The sequence below is a fragment of the Myxine glutinosa genome, chromosome 7 (genome assembly GCF_964187855.1).
Source record: "Myxine glutinosa chromosome 7, kmMyxGlut1.1, whole genome shotgun sequence".
Taxonomy (NCBI): domain Eukaryota; kingdom Metazoa; phylum Chordata; class Myxini; order Myxiniformes; family Myxinidae; genus Myxine; species Myxine glutinosa.
In genome coordinates, this window is record NC_136267.1 from 147,716,010 (window position 1) to 147,733,178 (window position 17,169).

A 17,169-nucleotide genomic window follows, 5' to 3' on the forward strand; every position below is an offset into this window, starting at 1 on the left:
TGTATGTGTGGGGATGTGTGTGTGTGTGTGGATGTGGATGTGTGTGTGGTTGTGTGTGTCAGTGTGTGTCAGTGTGTGTCAGTGTGTGTCAGTGTGTGGTGTGTGGTGTGTGGTGTGTGTGTGTGTGTGTGTGTGTGTGTGTGTGTGTGTGTGTGTGTGTGTGTGTGTGTGAAAACAATAATGTGAAAGCGGGGAGGCGGAGGAAACCGGTCATCACTGCCAGCAGTTAAAAGTGGCAGTTCTAGTTATTATTATTGTTGTTTTTGTTTTTGTGGTTGTGGTTTGTGATTGATCCTCCCTGTGCACCGGGGTTTTGCACATGCGCGTGGTCTCCCTGCGGCTGGGCCTTGGACCGAGTTATGTTACCTGAATAAACCTCCATGTGAGAACATGACCTCTTATTATTATTGGCGCTGGCTAAGCACCTCGTCGAGTTGATGGGTCTAGGAGATTTGCGGGGCAAGAAAAGAAGAAAACTCTTGGACTAACTGAACAATGCTCAACCTTTGTACATGCCAACTGTTAAATGAAAAATTGTTTCTCTGGACTCATATAATGTATAACACCAAAGAACTGAGTTATTTTAGGCTGGCTAGCGAAATCTGGGTAGCGAAATGACGAACTTCCCAGTCAAGAAACTCTAGTATGAATGATGTGATTTATTACCAGGAATGTCTTATGGACTATCCAGATAAGATAAAAGGAAAAAAGGAATTTTGTTGAAAATGTGATTTCTACTATTTCTTTGGTTTTCGTGACAGGCGAGTTCTGAGACCCATACTTATTAAACTACATATCAGCTTTAAATTAAACAAGTCAGGAGACGACGATGGTTTACGAGCGAGAGGTATTCAATGACAAAGGACAGACTATAACCGAAACAGGCCTGGACAGGCCAGGCCCGGAAATGTCAAAACGAAGGTTACTGACCTTGAAATGAGATATAAAATAATGTATAATCAGTTATGAGGTTAGTTAGCTACACAATACCGAAAATTTGGTTCGATTCCAGCAACTTTGAAACTTTGACCTTTGTGACCTTCAAAGGTCAAAGGTCGAAGATTCTGAAATTTGTTGGAAAACTTGTATTTCTTGATGTATGTGATAATACACGATCATGTACGACATTTCACCCTATCAGGAAGCGAACAATGTAATAAACCATCAAAAATCGACTTTTCTAAATTCCGTGACCTTGTGACCTTGACCTTGGGGCGAAAATGAAAAATGGAGCTCCGTGTGGCTAGACACATGACATTGGCCTAACCAAATACCGTACCCCTGTCAGATTCCACCAAACCCCTCAGAGAAGATGTAGCTTGAACTCGATTACCCCCTAAAAAGACATCTTTTTCGGGCGTGGCTCCGCCCACAATGGACGCAATACGCCCACTCTAGGCAGGACACAACTAGATCATGATATCAACCTCCCACCCAAGTTTCATCAAGATCGGATGATATCATCGGTTCCTCCATGAAGAAGATCGGGTAGTTATGCTGCGGACAGACAGACGCACACACGTGACAAATATAGTGGTCACTTGATAACTCATGAACCAAAGGGGAGTTGGTGCGTCTATTGTTTACTTTAACACCACGTGATCTGCTTTGCTCTGATGTTGATGACGTGTGGTATTGTGGGGCGTGGATTGGGAGGGAGCGCATGCGCAGTAGAGAACAGGGCGTGATACGAATAAACCCACTTGCTTCTCGTACTTTGTGCCGATTACTGAGTCGACAGACATAATACTAATAGTTGTGAGATCGGAGTTTCAGGAACCCCAACGAGGATTGTCAGTGTGGGGCACACAGCACTCCGACGAACCACATTCAAAGGACGACGCATCATTCGTTCGACCACAACTCAAATCCTTCCTTATGTTACCGGTTGCACTTCAATGAACTGTGCTCTCCAGTTCGCACCGTGTTTGAAAACATAAGTAAAAATATATATGAAAAAACTTACTAACGCATCGTAATCGTACTCTCTATCAATACATATCACACACCTGCTCCGTTTCGAACACTAAACTCAATATACCCCGGAAGTAGTTTTTTTTTTTGAGGATGCTGTTGTTGTTGTTTTACGACCTGTCCGTTTCAGGAGTGATATTCATAAATATCTCCGTATTATCAGTATGGATGCTCAACCTCTGACCTCATTACTAACTACGGGTTCTCACAGCTGAATGTTGAAGTCAATGCGCCGCCATCTTGACACTCCCAAAAAACGCGACTCCGCACATTGTTCGTACCGAGCGTGGCGTGTATGGGTGACGCAACGTTGGCTTACTTCCGGTTAGCGACGGCCGCCGCCATCTTAGCGCGGTGAAAACAACTCCCTAGCAACAATTTGAACGCATTGCTTTATGTGATACTGTTCGTAATCTTTGTTGTGTACTCCGCCCAAATGTCTTTCCATTATCTGGAAAATCTTAACGATGCTAACCATTGTATTATTTACCCGCATTATTCACGTCAACATTGATAAATGGCCAGGCAAAGCATGCATACGCAATTTGTAGACTAATACGCAAAATGTGGAGGTCTGCCAAGATTGCCGATGGGTGACATCTGGGACACCCCGAAGCGAAGACGTCTAGGAATGGGAGCCCCATTACTTCAACTTAATAGTAATAGTTTATCAACTTAGGTTCACTCGTGGGGGGTGAAGAGGTAGGGATGAGAACAGTGAGTGGGTCAAGCCCGGAAATTACCATGAGCCATGGGGTGTTTTATTACCTCCACCACTGGATGGAGGTTAATATGTGATTTATAATAATATGTCGTTTTATGTTTATGTTTATATGTCGTTTTATTATTTTATGTTTATGTTTTAATAATAATATGTGTATGTCCGTCATTTTGCATCTCCTCCCATAAAGTGGTCATACAAAGTTGAAAATGGCACCATGTGTGAATGAACAAGGACCCAGGCAGTGCAGGGTCAACAAACTCGATTTGCATAAATATCAATAAATGTTCATACAAATCAGAGAATAAACTCCCATTTCATTTGTCTTGCTCAGTATCCATCTTGTCCACCCATGCATCCTCTATCCATCTCATCCAGCCCTTGCATTCTCTGTGTCCATCTTGTCCACCCCATGCATCCTCTTTGTCCATCTTGTCCAACCCATGCATCTCTTTGTTCATCTTGTCCACCCCATGCATCCTCTATTCCTCTGTGTCCATCTTGTCCAACCCATGCATCCTCTTTGTTCATCTTGTCCACCCCATGCATCCTCTATTCCTCTGTGTCCATTTTGTCCACCCATACATCCTCTATTCATCTTATCCACCCATACATCTTCTGCGTCCATCTTGTCCACCCATGCATTCTCTATCTTGTCCAACCCATATGCATCCTCTGTGTCCATATTGTCCACCCCATTCATCTTCTATTCCTCTGTGTCCATCTTGTCCACCCCATTGATCCTTTATTTCTCTGTGTCCATCTTGTCCATCCCATATGCATCCTCTGTGTCCATCTTGTCCACCTATGCATCCTCTGTGTCCATCTTGTCCACCCATTCATTCTCTATCTTGTCCAACCCATATGCATCCTCTGTGTGCATCTTGTCACCCCATGCATCCTCTGTGTCCATCTTGTCTAACCCATGCATCCTCTGTATCCAACTTGTCCACCCCATGCATCCTGGATTCCCCTGTGTCCACTTGTCCACCCCATGCATCCTCTGTATCCAACTTGTCCACCCCATACATCCTATATTCCTCTGTGTCCACTTGTCCAACCCATGCATCCTCTGTATCCAACTTGTCCACCACATGCATCCTCTGTGCCCATTTTATCCACTCCATGCATCCTCTGTGCCCATTTTGTCCAACTCATGCATCCTCTGTGTCCATATTGTTCAATCCATGCATCGTCTGTGTCCATTTTGTCCACCACATGAATGCGTGTTAATTGCGTCCTGTTTTTAACCTGTTACATCCTGATCCGTTCAGTGTCCGCTAACTCGTCCATGAGCCTCGACTATGTATATAAACATAGGGGCAATACCCCTGACGCTCACCTGGTAGAATAAACAGTATACTGCACCGACTAAAGGTATTTCAAACCAATTTCTTTGGTTGCAAGAAGACAGGGCAGCATGTAGAATCATACTGACATAAGCACAAGACTTTAAACAAACAAAAACATACCTACTTTTGGGGGCAACCCCGCCTCCCAAACCCCATATACCTCCTAAGACCCCAATTTTTCTAATGCCTTGAACAAACATTGGTACATCATGGGTGATTAAGGTTCTGGTCAAGTCTCATCGAAATTGTGTGTGTAGTTTCAGAGGAAAAGCAAATTCCTATTTTGGGGGGTCAAACCTGGATCCACTTTGACCCCCGGTTAACCCCCTGAGACCTCGATGTTTTAATGCCGTGAACAAACTTTAGTCACAACACAACAAATATCATTTGTGCCAAATTTGATAGCAATCCCATCAGCGGTTTCGGAGAAGAAGTTTCAAGGGTTTCCAGACGGACGGACTCGTGGACGGACAACGCGCCATCGCAAAAGCACCCCTGAACTTCGTTCCAGGTGAGCTAAAAATCACAAAATTTGAATATACATTATTTTCATACAATTTTTTTGGATGAAATAAAAATATTAAAATAAAAAATTATCTATTATAAGAATTTTCAAACAAAACAATTTTAGCATTTTTCAAATTCAGTATAAAATGGAAATTTTCTCATGGTGTTTCACAGGAAGGGTGATTCATCAATGTGTGTGCCGTCCCCCAAAATGGACGTTAAATTGGCCGTCCTGTGTGTCAGGATTCGTTGGTGGACCATAAAGACCCCACGGTGTTTTTCGCGAAGAGGAGGCAAGCTGTTGCTGGCACTCTGGCCCAATTCCTGCCCTAACTCATAAGGGTAGGTTTTAAAGGCTTTGCATAGTGCTTTAGGAGGGATTTGAGTGGGGTTTTAATGGGCAATCTTTGAACATGACTGTATGTCCACAGGTTAAAAGAACTAAAACTTCATTCTGGAGTTCCCCCAGGCAGTGTTCTGGGCCCTGTGCTTTTTCTGGTCTTCATCAATGATCTCTCCGACTCTCTGGAAAATCCTCTCTATCTCTTTGCTGATGACCACTCTCTGCCGCTCCATTCCTCATCCCTCAGATCGGCAGTCTGCAGCCTCCTCACTCTCTGCAGACCTGGACAAAATCACAGACTGGGAAAACAAGTGGAACATGTCTTTCAATCCTGACAAATCTCACACTCTTACGATGTCTCTCCGAAAAGACCGACTGGACAACCCTCCCATACACTTTCTGAATAATCCTCTCCAAGAAGTTCTGTCACTTACGCTTTTGGGTCTCACTATCTGCCATGATCTTTCCTGGGAAAACCACATTTCGAAGATGGCCTCCAAAGCCAGTCACCGACTGAGCATCCTCCGTCGTGCGAAGTCCTTCCTTGGCACACCTGAGCTCCTCACCACATACAAAGCTTTCATCCGCAGCTCAATGGAATACTGTTCCCCCCTCTGGGCTGGTGCTCCTGCCTCACACCTGGCTCGGCTTCACGCTGTTGAAACCAAAGCTTTCAGGATCATTTGAATCTCCCGTGATGAAGCTACCTCCGAGGGCCTTTCACTCACTCACCGCAAGCAGGTTGGTGGTCTTTCTGTCTTCTACCAATTCCTCTCCGGCCTTGCTCCCCCAGCTCTGTCCCCCAAATATTCCTACAGGTAGCACAAGATCTGCCAGTAACCCTCTTCTGGTGAAACTGCCAAAATCAAGACTCTCTGCTCACCTTCACTCTTTCATTTCTCTTTTCTCCAGCTTCTGCAACAAACTCCCTCACTCTCTTCAACCCCACTCCTCCCTCCAGGTCTTTAAAACAGCTGTTCACCACCATCTCTTATCTTCCCCCGTCCAAAACCTTGATCTTTTCTACCCCCGTTAATTCACCCCAGATCCACTTTTTTGAAATACCGACTTCTTTCCTGAAAGTCCTAGCAGTGTCCATGTGTTTTATTTTATACCTCTGAGGTGACTCATGTGACTGAAACAACCCTGATGACCCAAACAATCCAAATGACCCAAACGACCCAGAGGACCCAAAAGACCCCAAGGATTCAGAAGACCCTTAAGGACTCTGAAGACCCAAAATACCCCGAAGAACCAAAAGACTGAAAAGACCCTGAAAACCCAAAATACCCCAAAGACCCCAAGACCCTTAAAGACCCAAAAGACCACAAAAACCCCAAAAACCCATAAAGACCTTGAATACCCAAAATACCCCAAGACCCTTAAAGACACAAAATACCACAAAGACCCTGAACACTGTTAAAGACCCAAAATAACACAAAGACCCAAAATACCCCAAAGACCCAAAATATCCCAAAGACCTTTAAATACCCCAAAAGACCGCAAAGATCCAAAATACCCCAAAGATCCAAAATACCCCAAAGACCCAAAATACCCCAAAGACCTTTACATACATCAAAGACTGAAAAGACCCTGAAGACTGCAATGACCCAAAATACCCCACAGACCGAAAAGATCCCGAAGACCCAAAGGACCCAAAGAACCTTAAATACCGAAAAGAGCCAGGGGACCCAAAATATCCTGGTTACTGAAAGGATCGAAAAGCCCCAGAAGATCGAAAAGACATAGAAGATCGAAAAGACCCAGAAGATTGAAAAGACATAGAAGATCGAAAAGACCCCAAAGACCACAAGACCCAATATATCCCAAAGACCATTAAAGACCCAAACTATCCAAAAGACCGAAAAGACATCGAAGACCCTTAAATACCCCAAATATCCAATATCCAATATAAAATATATATCAAATATATAAAATATATTTGTATAAAATATATATCAAATATATAAAATATATAAAACATATATAAAATATATAAAAAATATATAAATATATAAAATATAAAATATATATATCCAAATATCCAATATATATCAATTTTAGCTCTTACACGAGCCTCGATCTTGTATACGAAAAAAAAAAAAATCCAGATCAAGGACCCAAAATACTCAAAAGACCTTGAGGACCCAAAAGACGCCAATGAATCAGAAGACTCAAAAGACACAAAAGACGCTGAAGACCCCAAGACCCCAAGGACCCAAATGAACCAGAGGACACAAAAGACCCCATTACACCAAGGATTCTGAAGACCCGAAAGAAGAGTAATTATGCCTCTTACATTGGAGTTGTAGACGGTGGCTTGCAAACTGAGCCTCAAGGTCGGTGTATGGAAGCGTTTTTTTTTTAATCACAATAAATACAAGGCACAGGGAGGTGACATTTGCTGCACGTGACGTGCGAAGTGCGCAGAGTAAAACGAGTGTTCATTTACGTCTGCAGGATGTCTGATAAATAAAGATGATATGAGCACCCCTGGCACAAGGCCCAGACTTCAGCATACTCATGTGGCTGCACCGTCAAAAGTGTTCCAACCCGTCATTTTTGACGGGCTTTATACTCGTTTATATATAGCCAATCACATCAATCGATATCAATAGCCAATCATACACCAATGCTTAAGCTTGTGATACTTGCATTTCAATTGCTTTCAATCACGTATAGTTGTTTGGTACTCAAGTATTATCAGTATTATAATCTTTCCAACACTTAAAATTACATAAAATCAGCAATCTATGAATTGGTCCTCGTTTTCAGCTTATACCAGCTTTTGCTACATTCTACCAAATCTAGTTGTTGGATAACAAAGTTGTAAACACATGTTGCTGGATCCAGCTGTGATCAATAGTCATCTGTGGGAAAGGCAAACATGGATGCATTATATCAACTTCTCTCAAAGTTTAAGTTGCATGTGTGGTCTTCCCTCACGATGAAAACACCATTATCTGGTCAAGTGTGTGATTGCTTGCAATTTTGCACTTCAATTGCATTTGTACCAATCTCAATAATGGCCATGGAGCTTTCATGGCAAGAGATCACAGCTGTACCTATCAATGGGGCAGCACCATGGTGTTATTAATGACTTGCTTCCTTCATACTGGGCTCAGCAATGTAAATGGAAAACAAAAGGGACAGGACAACTTAAAAAATAACTACACAAACTGAATAATACATTTAAAACTGCGGCAATAATAATAATAATAATAATAATAATAATTTATATCGCACTTTTCAAGAACAAAGAAATCGCAAAGTACTGAACAAGGGAAAATCAGTTGATCAAGTAAAAAAAGAAGAAAAAAAAGAAAAATCAAAGTGGAATAGAGGAAAATTACATTAAAAAAAACAAATATCAAAGAAAAAATATAATCAAATTTCATAAAATACAAATAACAATAGGTGGGGGGGCGGGGGGGAGTACAATAATCATGCACATTTTACATGTCGCATATCAATTACTCTACAATGCAATACCCCTGATCTAATAATATATAATTAATTACACACACACCCTTGTATATTGTTCAATCTTGTGTCATGGCTTGTGGTGTGATGCTGTGCAGTAAGGGGCCATCTATTTTGTGCACAAAAGTTGCAGGATTTTAACTTCCAAACCTATTGCCTGCAGACACATGCACGATGTCTTCAATTCTTTCCACACTCCCTAATCCTTCTCTGTTCTATTCCCTCCTCGATCCTCCCCCCAACCTCCACCGCCACCCCTCCGTCCCACACGACTAACCTTCCACACTCCCACTCTAATTTGGATTCATAATAAACAAGTGGTCGTTTCACGTGGAAAAGCTTTGTTGGGTATTTCAAGCTGAATACCTAATATGCTCATGAAAACATTGCATTCGGACTTAGATGACCAATGCATTATTTTTATAAGAATATAAAATTTGAGTCCTGATTCAGGGAAGAGTTTAAAGGATTGAGTTGATGCTAAAAAAAATTTGTTGGTTTTCCATTTCGAAATGAGAAGTTTAAACAAAAACAAGTACAAAAAGTTTTAATTAAAACAAAACCCGCGTCGATGTTACACAATGCCTGGATGTAGCTGTGCCGAAAACGTCGATGTTATAGGCACAGGACATTCCTATTGATTCGATTACTTGATGTTATTTTTGTGCAAAGTGAAAATATATCTCGGCATTTTCCCGTCTGTTATTTCAGGCGGTGTATGACTACCCATGCCGTGATTGTAAAAAAATATATCTCGGCAATTTCCCGTCTGTTATTTCAGGCGGTGTATGACTACCCATGCCGTGATTGTAAAAAAATATATCTCGGCAATTTCCCGTCTGTTATTTCAGGCGGTGTATGACGGTGACGGTGTACGGCGGTGACCCATGCCGTGATGAGGATAGCATGGTGGTGGTTGAGGTTAGACAACTCTTGTATGGTGCTGTTCTCTATTGCGTTCTCATCTTGTGTAATACTGCGCATTGTTATTTGCATATTCTGTATCTATTATCTTATTCTAATATCTACCATCGCTTTCTTTGTCTTGCAGATTGATTGTTCATCGTTGTTGCTAATAAACCTGCATTCAATTGATACATTCTTGTTTATGAACAATCAATACGGGGGTTGATGAAAAGGACAGCGGGTATCGATGGCTCAAGGTGCACTCTTGGCTCAAGGACAGGGTCGACCCGGTCCGGTCCAGAGATGCGGAAGGTTGCACAGCGCTCGAGGTGGTAACGTTCTTTCACAGGCGGGTTCTCTTCCTCTCAGCGGTCGTAGGCAACGTTCTTTCTCCAGCTGGGGGCGCATCTCATGAATCTGGGGAGTGATTCCAGGCCAAAAGATCGAGCTGCTGGCCCGGGTGGTCATAGCCGTGACTCCTTGGTGAGCAGCATGAAGATTCTCAAGGACAAGCTTCCGTAGCTTCGGTGGGATGATAATCCTCCCCTTGTAGACCACTATGCCATCAATAGTGTAGAGGTGTTCACGGAAGGGAAAGTATTCCAAAATGGACACAGGGAAATCGTCCCGACTGGCAGGTAGACCCTGCTCAATAGAATTGAGTAACTGCAGCATCTGAGTGTCACTTGCTGTTTCGTCCCGAACATCGTCCCAAGTGACGGACCGCACAGAATCGAGTGTCTTGATGGCTGCCATAGAAATAGCCATTTCCATGCCAGAGTCGTCATCTGTGGTCCACAGCCCAGTCAAGGTGTGCTGTCTTAGTGTAGTCGATGTGGCCACATCCATAATGGAGGAAATGTCATCCACCAGTGGCAGTCGTTCCGATGGTCTGGCACCCGACGGATGTCGTGAAATCGCATCTGGTACGCAGTGTCGTTTTCCCGGGATGTGGATAATTCGGAAACGATATGCTAGGGTCCTTTCTTTCAAGTTGGCAAGCCGCGTGTTATGGATGTCCTCTAATCGTCTGTCACCAAGAAGCTTGATTAAGGGCTTGTGATCGACGGCAATAATCAGGTTCTTGCATCCCAACACAAAATACTTTACTTTTTCCAGGCTGTCCGCCACTGCTAGAGCTTCACCCTCTATCGGAGCATAGCGCGACTCCGCTGCATGGGTGAAGCGGCCTCCAGCAAGGGTGATTTTCCAGCCATCGGGGCAGCACTGTGGGGTTTCACCAGGGCATCTGCAGTGTTTTTGGAGGAGCCAGAAGCCAATCCCATCCTTCGACCAGTCAGTTGCGAGACATGTTGTCCGTTCCTTGTCAAAGATCCGGACCCCATTTGCGACTTCAGATATGATGAGTCGTTTTGATTCTTCGAATAGGGATTGTAGTGTTGCATCCCAGTAGAAGGGGGTGCATGGTTTTAGGAGGTCCCGAAAAGGTCGCATCCTCTCGGTCATGCTGAAGCAGTATGTTACCTGATTGACTAGCCCAAACCAGGAGCGAATGTCAGTAATTGTTTTTGGTGTGGGGAAGTCCTGTATCGCTTGGAGATACCTTTGGCATGGTCGTACACTGTCCATGGTGATCTCGAATCCAGCGAATTCGACCGTGTCCTGACCAAAATGGAATTTCGTCGGATTTTGCGTAATCCCATTACGGCCGCACAGGTCGAGCCAGTTGCATGTCTGAAAAAAGCTCTCTTCCAATGTGTCGCTCCACATGATGGTATCATCAATACATTTGGACTTGTTTTTGAAGTCCGATACGATTTCGTCAAATCGTCTGGAGTATCCATCACCTGAAGCGATGTAACCTTGGGGAGTGGTGCAGTAACGGTATCGGCCCCATGGTGTGATGAACGTTGTCAGATGGCGGTCACATTCTCTGATTGGAACGCTGTGATAGCCATTCCAGGCATCTGTTACCGTCTTTTTGGTGTTATGTGGCACCGCCATTGCTTGATGGAAGGGTGACTGGGTGTGGTGGGTCTCACGTGTGCAGTGCGCATTCAGTGGTTGCAGATCAACTGTCCTCCGTGGGGTCCCATCCTTCTTTGGACAGACGACCATTCTGCTGCACCATGTCACTGGTTCACCAATTGGCACCGGTTCCAGAACCCCTAACCTGATGTCACGATCGATACCAGCCTTGACTTCTGCCTGCCAGTGTAAGGGGACAGGCACTGGGGTGTGCACCGCTTTTGGTGTTGCCTCGGGGTCAACCATCAGTGTGAGCGGCGGACCTTCCATGTGGGGTAGTGGCTGGTGTTCGCAGACATTGAATGTGCTGCTTTTGTAGTACTCCAGTAGCCATTTCTCCAGCCTCTCTCGGTTCTCGTCAGTGGCCGGAAATGGGATAGATGTAGGCAGTGTAGGGGGAAGCGATCTTACCGGGCAGTTACAATTTGCATCGATAACTGCTGCCACTGCAGCACCAACTGTGTTGGATTCGCCAATGGTTGGGAAGCTACTAGACACGAGGCCTAGATCGACGCATGCTTCACGACTGAGATACATGTTCCGTGTGTCAGGTGAGATGTAGCAGATTTGTCGGGTTTCAATAATGTCGCCATTGGCTGTGCGACCAGACAGGTGTAGGAGCATGGCGCCGATAATCCGGACCCTTCCACTGTTAACAGCATTCATCTTCAGGTTGACAGGTAACAGGTCTTCATTACGCAAGTAACAGGTCTTAACAGGTCGAAATACTTAATGTCTGGTACCCAACCCATCGCCGCTCCAAGAGTCTGTCTCAATCCTGTTACCACTCCCCAGAAGGGTGAACCCCAACATGTCATTGCGCCGGGCTTACCATCACAGACACTCCGCTCCACCACCGCGATGACACCACCCGCGAGAGTCGCTAACCAACCACATGTGCAGACCACCGCCACACCTCCACGGTCACTGCCTATTTCTGCCCCCTTGACGGTTCGGGTGATGATGGACCAGCTGGAGGGGACTCCGGCGTCGGACAGGGCGATAGTGAACCACCCACCGGAGACTCCCACAATGGACCAGGAAATTACGAACTGCCCTCAGAGGACTCCGACGATTGATCGGGTGGTGACGGGCCGTCCGAAGCGAATTATCAAACCACCAGCCCGATTCAATTCAGTAGAATATCAATTATAAACTCATGTGATCCTTTTTCTCGGTCTCCAGTTTCGTTCTATTCTGTGTCACAATTGAACGTTTTTGGGAAAGGGAGATAGACAACTCTTGTATGGTGCTGTTCTCTATTGCGTTCTCATCTTGTGTAATACTGCGCATTGTTATTTGCATATTCTGTATCTATTATCTTATTCTAATATCTACCATCGCTTTCTTTGTCTTGCAGATTGATTGTTCATCGTTGTTGCTAATAAACCTGCATTCAATTGATACATTCTTGTTTAGAGGTGAGGTGAGTGCAGCATGGCGATTGGGGGTGAGGTATTATGGTGGTTGGGGTGAGGTGAGCATCGCGTGGTAATTGGGGTGAGGTGAGGGTGGTGGTAGTGGTTGGGGTGAGGTGAGGGTCTCGTGCTGGTTGGAGTTGGGTGGTGGTGGTGGTGGTGGTGGTTGAAGCCAACACCGTCATAAGTGCATGGAATATAATAATTAATAATAGATACATCCATCAAGCATCATATTATGTCCTCACACTGATTTGTGATAGAGTCCCTCTGGTGGTGGAGTTGTTTATAACAGTGTTGTTGTTTTTATGAAATAAGTAAATTAAGATCGTCCAGCTCCAGATCGTCGAAGTAAAATGTAAATTTATCATTAATCCTCCGCTTGAGCACAGAAAACAAGTTCATTTACAAAGGTAAAGAGTTTACCATTTGCTATAGAATGTGTTTACTTTATAATTGTGTTACAATCACCTTCGTTTGAACTAATTATCCTGGAAGTTTGTTATCTCTGCCACCGAAGGTGGACTGGAAGTGGATCAGAGGCGGGACGAAGGTGGACCGGACAAGGTGGACTGGAAGTGGACCAGAGGTGGGACGTAGGTGGACCGGACAAGGTGGACCGAGGTGGACTAGGACCAGAGGCAGGACGTAGGCGGACCGGACAAGGTGGACCAGAGGTGTGGGACGTAGGTGGACCGGACAAGGTGGACCAGAGTCAGTACGTAGGCGGACCGGACAAGGAGGACCTAGGTGGACCAGAGGCAGGACGTAATCGGACCGGACGCAGACCGGACATGGTGGACCAGAGGTGGGACGTAGGTGGACCGGACAAGGTGGACCGAGGTGGACCAGAGGCGGGACGTAGGTGGACCGAGGTGGACCAGAGGTGTGGGACGTAGGTGGACCGGACGAGGTGGACCAGAGTCGGGACGTAGGCGGACCGGACAAGGTGGACCTAGGTGGACCAGAGGTGGGACGTAGGTGGACCGAGGTGGGACGTAGGTGGACCGGACAAGGTGGACTGAGGTGAATCAGAGGCGGGACGTAGGCGGACCGGACCGGAGTTACGTGTTCATCATGTACGTAGACTGAGGACTTGTTCTCCGTAACACTAACAAGGTGGACTGAGGTGGACCAGAGGCGGGACGTAGGTGGACCGGACAAGGTGGACCGAAGTGGACCAGAGGTGGGACGTAGGCGGACCGGACAAGGTGGACCGAGGTGGACCAGAGGTGGGATGTAGGCGGACTGGACGCAGACTGGACAAGGTGGACCGAGGTGGACCAGAGGCGGGACGTAGGTGGACCGGACAAGGTGGACCGAGGTGGACCAGAGGCGGGACGTCGGTGGACCGAGGTGGACCAGAAGTGTGGGACGTAGGTGGACCGGACAAGGTGGACCAGAGTCAGGATGTAGGCGGACCGGACAAGGTGGACCTAGGTGGAACGTAGGCGGACCGGACAAGGTGGACCTAGGTGGACTGAGGTGGACCAGAGGCGGGACGTAGTCGGACCGGATGCGGACCAGAGATGGTAGACCGAGGTGGACCAGAGGTGGGACGTAGGCGGACCGGACAAGGTGGACCGAGGTGGACTAGAGGTGGGACGTAGGCGGACCGGACCGGAGTTACGTGTTCATCATGTACGTATATGTTTGTCCATCTGTGAACAGGATATCTCAAAAAGTTATGGACGCATTCAGATGAACATTGGTGGACAGGTCAGATGTGCGACAAGGACGAATCAATTCGATTTTGGTGAAGATCCGAATGCAGACCTGAATACGAGAATTCTTTTTAATTTTTAAAGTGATTCTTCTTCATTAAGTGTTCGGGCCAAAAACGATATATACCAGGATATCTCAAAAAGTTGTGGACGGATTATGACAAAACTTGGTGGATGAGTTGTGACAAGGACAGATTGATTAGCTTTTAGTGAAGATCCGGTTTCGGCCTATTTTGGTTCAGGTCCGAATTCGACTCGATTTTGTTTCAGGTCCGAATCCAGATCCGGGCTATCAGTGGATACAAAACGTAAACCGTTCAGCCTGGTGGAGGTATGTGCTCTACCGAGGGTCGTTGTAGTTCTGCTTGTTCACCCTCATGTGTCCTCCCCCTTCCATTGATCTCACTCTCACTTCTACTCTGCTGTTGGTGTTCCTCCCTTGTCATTCTGCTCGAGCTCTTCCACGAAACTCGATCATGTACCTATAGTTAAGGCCATGAAGTAAAATAAATTATTAGTTTCTTGTTCGGGCTTTTCAAGAACAATCGCATTCGTGTCCGAAGGAAGCGGTTCAGTTTGGCATTTTAAATATGAAATAAGCAAAACCTAGAAAGGAACGAACCCCATTGGCATTTCCCTTTAAAACCCCTCAGAATTCAACACCGTAGGAGTAGGTTAGAAAGGTTCCTCTAACTTCTTCTTCATTTTTTACGGACGGACGTACATAGCCAAATATTGAAGAACGGCTTCACTGCTTTAAAATGAGAGGTGCCTTCTATTTGATATTTTCTAGATTTTTGATTTTTTTTTCCCCAAGATGGCCGCCACACGGTGAAGTCTACCAGACCAACGACGAGCACTACCCTACCATATACCATTAAAAATGACGTTGGTCACATACCTGATACCTCAACATCTACTGCAGCAGTGGCACTGGCTGCTATGCTGTGCGCTTCTACGTGCTGAACAAGGACTCGAAACAGTCTATGCAGACTTATGCTACTCACCTCAGCTGTCTGGTTGTTGTCATCGATGGACGATCCCTCATCAAACTTACCCTTTGAAAATTCGTTCAAAATATCCCCCAGAGTCTGGGTTCCGTCGAACACCGTACAAGCGTACCGTGGATTCAAAAGCTTACTGCCAACCTTCCAGATGCATACACAAATGAAGACCATTTTAAGACCTTGGTCTACTGTACTTCTTGAGTAGCTCAATTAAAGCTACCGAGAAAGTTTGTTCTGCAAATCGATAACGTCCACGCTATTGCTTGAGCTGGGTAACTTAACTGTACACGTTACATATGTCTCTAAAATCACACTTGCTTAGTGCGGCGTGATCAAGGGTACTTACAGACGACATCAATTTCATTTGTGTGAGTGCTAGGCCTATAGGGACCGCAAAATAATTATTGGTCTGGGTTCCAGACTCCCGCAACAAAAATAGAATATATTTATACACAAAGAGTATATACAATAGCTTGAGTGACAGAACTTCTTCAAGAGGATTGTTCAGAAAGTAGATGGGAGGATTGTCCAGAAGGTCTTTTCGGAGAGACAAAGTGAGAGTGTGAGATTTGTCAGGATTGAAAGACATGTTCCACTTGTTTGACCAGTTTGAGATATTATCCAGGTCTGCAGAGAGTGAAGGGGCTGCTGCCTGCCAATCTGAGGATTGAGATATGGAGCGGCAGAGCGTGGAGTCATCAGCAAAGAGATAGAGAGGATTTTCCAGAGTTGGAGAGGTCATTGATGACGACCAGAAAAGCACAGGGCCCATAACATTGCCTTGGGGAACTCCAGCCTGAACAGGAAGGGGGAGATGAGAGAAACCCATTCAGGGCCACACGTTGACTACGACCAGAGAGGAAGTCCACGAGCTAAGCATGGAGATTTCCATGGATACCATAGGAGGAGAGTTGGGAGAGCAGAGCGGGGTGCCAGACCATATCAAAGGCACGAGATATTTCAAGGGAGACAGCTCTGATTTCCTATTTGGCATTGAGGACCTCCATCTATTGTTGAGACAGCAGAAACAGCATGTCCAGAGAAGAGTGAGCTGGTCTGAATCCAAATTGATGATCCGAGATCAAGCCATTGGAGAAGAGGTAGCATTTGATGTCTGAAGCAATGATGGATTCCATGACCTTGCTGATTATTGGGAGCAGGCTGATTGGTCTGTAGTTGCAAGGATCTGTTTTTGCACCTTTCTTGTGTAAAGCGGTGATGTTGGCTGATTTCCAAGCTGATGGCAGATGACCTTGAGCAAAAGAGAGGGCGAAAATAACAGAGAAAGGGTGAGATAGAGCGGCAGAGCAGGATTTTAGGACCCGTGGGCTGATGCCGTCTCGTACAGTTTCAGAATCAGAGTCGAGGTTTGGACGCCTTAGAGTTGGGAACAGTTGACGCCTTAGAGTTGGGAAGGGGAGGATGAGAACTTGGAGTTGTGGGAGGGGGTGGAGGGGTGAGGCGGGGCGGGGAGAGCAAAAATGGGACAGAGTTGGTAGGGAAGGTTGAGGATGGGGGGGGGGGGGAGTTGATGAGGACTTTCAGTGAGGAGGGGGGGGGGGGGGAAATGTCGCCTTAGGGTTTGAAGAGGGAGGGTGAGGATTTGGGGCCCAACAACGCAGTGAAATATAAAAAGATTCTTATTTTTGTAACAATACTGTCAATTGTCACATCAACTCGCAAAGATACACCACTTAGAAATGTGTCTATAGTGTACATAGACCAACCACTTATAAACAACAACA

General features: G+C 45.6%; 1 protein-coding gene and 1 long non-coding RNA gene across 5 annotated transcripts in view; one reads left to right on the top strand and one right to left on the bottom strand.

Annotated features, from left to right (window-relative positions):
- The window catches only part of LOC137431730 (negative elongation factor B-like), a 98,214-nt gene that overhangs the window by 59,307 nt on the left and 21,738 nt on the right, over positions 1–17,169 (bottom strand). Inside the window, exon 1 of one of the 4 annotated variants that reach the window (XM_068123369.2) lies at positions 2,010–2,037. The exons of 2 other annotated variants lie outside the window; for them this stretch is intronic. The gene's annotated coding sequence lies outside the window, so the exon portion shown is untranslated. Of the gene's footprint in view, positions 1–2,009; positions 2,051–17,169 lie in introns of those variants that run through there. One more of the 4 variants, XM_068123371.2, reaches the window with a different exon arrangement.
- Positions 13,005–17,169, top strand: part of LOC137431732 (uncharacterized) — a 103,775-nt gene continuing 99,610 nt past the window's right edge. Inside the window, exons 1-2 of the long non-coding RNA XR_013624180.1 lie at positions 13,005–13,106; positions 14,688–14,748. This is a non-coding gene — a long non-coding RNA (uncharacterized LOC137431732). The remainder of the gene's footprint in view (positions 13,107–14,687; positions 14,749–17,169) is intronic.